The sequence below is a fragment of the Paramisgurnus dabryanus genome, chromosome 16, assembly GCF_030506205.2.
Source record: "Paramisgurnus dabryanus chromosome 16, PD_genome_1.1, whole genome shotgun sequence".
Taxonomy (NCBI): domain Eukaryota; kingdom Metazoa; phylum Chordata; class Actinopteri; order Cypriniformes; family Cobitidae; genus Paramisgurnus; species Paramisgurnus dabryanus.
This window is the reverse complement of record NC_133352.1, coordinates 12,102,925-12,106,965: the sequence shown is the minus strand read 5'-3', so window position 1 is coordinate 12,106,965 and position 4,041 is coordinate 12,102,925.

The window sequence follows — 4,041 nt, the reverse complement described above, 5'->3', positions numbered from 1 at the left end:
TAACTAAATGAGAAAGCGCAGAGCGGCGTACCTAGCGGGTGAACACAAAATCACAGACTCCCTCTGCTTTCCAACTGCTTGAATTATCAATGACAGTCTGTGTGCTAGTCTGCACATTATGTAACACCAGATCCTCCTCTGATTTAAGCACCTAATAGCAATTCTTTCAAAATCTACACTGAAAAGCATGCCAACAGACTGAAGAGAAGAAATCCTCCTCTGTTTTGCGTGTGTAAAATGTTTCCACAGATACCCTATATAACAAGTCTCACGAGTCTTTGCTTTTGTTTACTGCTGCCTTTATTCTTTATAAAAAAAAAACAATCTCTATATAACTGGAAAAACAAGGATTTGGTTGTCAAGCAATGCATTTAAACCTTTCAGAGGCTGTGAAATGTATTTAAAATGAGAAATATCTGCAATGCACAAACAGGCATATGAAATACATACTGTGTAGCATTAGGTGCAGATGAGAGGGAAAAAAAACTTTTTCCGACTGTGCTAATAGTGACTGATAGCTTCTCCTGAGCACATGACCCATGTCCATCATAAATATGCATGAGCTTGGGACAGCCACTGCCTCAGAAGTGAACTGGTTTGAGGTGAACAGCAAAGGGATGGAGTGATTGATGGCCAAATTCTGGGATACAGCATCGGCTGCGCTACTGAGCTGAAACAGACCTCCCTACTAAACTAAAGGTCAGGATTTGAAGTGGGTGAGCCTGGAAATCTAACACAGTCCTCTGTCTTAATAAAGGCTGCTGTGTAAAGCTTGCTCTCCCCTCGGCTCCCTTGTGCTTGTAGGAACTGTTAATTTCTTTCGGCTGAGTTGTTTTGTTTGGGCGAGGAAACCTTGTGGGCCTTACTGATGTAGATTTCACACGAACAAATATCGGAGCAGTTTTTGGAACAAGATTATTATGTTGCACTCACTGTATTTACTTGAAAACAAACCATAATGTTTTCCCTCGATGTATTTCAATCCATTAATATACATTATACTGCCAAAAGAATTTAATATACGTCTGTCATTTTAATATTTACAGCTACCTCTAATCAACCCCAAGCAGCAGAGATTCATGAATCTAAAAAGCACTGCAGGAAAACTACAAGAAAAATGGTGACAAAGTGTGTGGTCTAAAAATAATAAACTACATTTGTATTTCCTAAAGAAAATAAGTATGTGCATGTGAGTAGTGACATTGTCTTTGCTATAAATAAGATGGAAGAAATACCAATTCAGTGTGCAGGTGGATGTTAAAGACCATGAAATAAGACCAATTCAGTAGAAACTATTATAATCAAATCTTCACACTTTGAATGTTATTTAATAGGCGAATATGATTTCAAGGAGTACAGCATGTGCCTGGATCCTTCTTTGTCCTGGAACAATGGTTCTGTATAGATCAGATTTAGTCAAGGTTAGGGAGCAATTTCCTTTTGATTTCAGGGGTAGGACTGTGTTTGTTTTCTTATTCCTAGATTTCTTTAACTCTTTCCCCGCCAGCTTTTTATAAAAAAAAGTTGACAGCCATCTCCGGCTTTTTTATAATTTTCACAAAAGCTTAATGCCTTCCAGAAAATGTTCTTCTTCAAATATACAATATATCAAATGAAAGAACAGACCCTCTGCTTCAAAAAATAAAATAATAACATTTAATCGTACATTTATTTGTTTTCTTTTTATCACCTCTCAAATATGTGTACGGTGGCCCTGAAGTGCAAACCACAACAACAAATTACTAAACAACAACAACAAATTAAAAAAACACCACAACAAATTAAAAAACACTGCAACAAATTAAAAAACAACAACAAATTAAAAAAACACTACAGCAAATTAAAAACCACTACAGCAAATTAAAAAAAACACAACAACAAAATAAAAACAAATACAAAATAAAAAACACAACAGCAAGTTAAAAAAACACTACAGCAAATTAAAAAACACAACTACAAATTAAAAAACACTACAACAAATTAAAAACACAACAGCAAGTTAAAAAAACACTACAACAAATTAAAAAACACGACAACAAAATAAAAAACCATAACAAAATAAAAAACACAACAGCAAGTTAAAAAACACTACATCAAATTAAAAAACACTACAACAAAATAAAAAACATGTCTATGCCCACTGGTACCTACCTCTTCCGGTAGGTTAATGTAGTTGTGTTTTTTATTTGTAGTTGTGTTTTTTATTTGTTGTTGTGTTTTTAAATTTTTAGTTGTATTTTTTTAATTTGGGTAGTGTTTTTTATTTTGTAGTTGTTTTTTATTTTGTTGTAGTGTTTTTTAATTTGTTGTAGTGTTTTTTTAACTTGATGTTGTGTTTTTTATTTTGTTATGGTTTTTATTTTGTTGTCGTGTTTTTTAATTTGTTGTAGTGTTTTTTAACTTGCTGTTGTGTTTTTTATTTTGTTATGGTTTCTTATTTTGTTGTAGTGTTTTTTAATTTGTAGTTGTGTTTTTTATTTTGTATTTGTTTTTTATTTTGTTGTTGTGTTTTTTTATTTGCTGTAGTGGTTTTTAATTTGCTGTAGTGGTTTTTTAATTTGTTGTGGTGTTTTTTTAATTTGCTGTAGTGTTTTTTTAATTTGTTGTTGTTGTTTAATTTGTTGCAGTGTTTTTTAATTTGTTGTGGTGTTTTTTAATTTGTTGTTGTTGTTTAGTTATTTGTTGTTGTGGTTTGCACTTCAGGGCCACGGTAAATACGTGTAGGTTTCAAAAATACAAAAATTTGAGCAAAAAGCTGAGATAATTGTGTTTTTGTGAAGGTCTTTTGATAGAGATTAAATTCAGAGTAATCCTCAAAACATACACGGAGTTTGAACTGTTTGCCCTAAGGGGATACTCCCAGGTTTTATAAGTTGAGTAAGACTGCCACCTAGTGGGTAATAGCAGAAATACCGTTTGCTGTAAAAACTTGTCATTAACACTTAAGTGTTAGCACAGTCTATAGAGCGCGTTTTTTTACCACATTGTCTAAGATGATGACGTCTTTGTCCTGTGGCGGATAGCGTAGCTTCTCTATGCGTTTCGAAGGGGAGGGCTTGCTTTCAATTTGCAATCTCACCACTAGATGCCGCTAAAAATCTACACAGTGGACCTTTACGTTCACGTGAATGAATGAAGAGGCTGATTTACTTCCAGAAGTTAAAAAACCTAACTAGGAATGTTTGAGGGACATGCATTTTAAACTGCATAACACATTAACTAAAATATTTATTAAGCTACTGTAAATGTATTTAAGGAAAAGGCAGAAGATATAAAATATAATGGTTAGTGTAGCACTTGAGAGTGTGAAAAAGGCTTCTCTTAGCAGGTGAATTCTATCAGCATCCCACCCTCATGCACTCTGCACAGCAGTAATCTGTTTACTGTTAATATCCCAGCAATACTTTTCAATATGAAATGCATTAACATTCCTTATGCAGAGGCATTCGGTGCTACCAGCTGAGCCTAGACTAACATCAGATGCTCTAAATACATCAGGATAAATATATTACACACTGGTTGTTTTCTTTTATCTTTTTTCCTTTAAAATTCAGATCTCTACAAAAGCTGTCACCGGGGGTAGTACCATTTAAAAAGGTCTTAATGTATCATTTAGGTACAGATATGTATACATTTGGTACCAATATGTACTTTAGAGGTATTTATATGCACTGCAGGGAGGGCAGGAGATTGAATACAGGGCACTTATGACTTATCTTTGTGGAGTGGTGTGAAGCATCTGAAGCTCAGCGTAGCACAAACAAAATGAATGTTGATAGAGGCCCAGCTCAAGCCTGTCTGTATAAGTGGCTGTGATGTGGAGATTGTGGACTCAAATACCTTGGAGTCCACATTGACAATAAGCTAAATTGCAACAGAGAGGCAATATACAGAAAGAGCCAAAGTGGATTGTGCTTTTTGTGGAGACTCAAGTTCTTTAATGTGTGCAACAAAATATTAAATATGTTGTACCATATTCTACCGGTCTGTGGTTGCCAGTTCCCTGTGCTATGTGGTGGTGTACTGGGGCACTGGTACAAA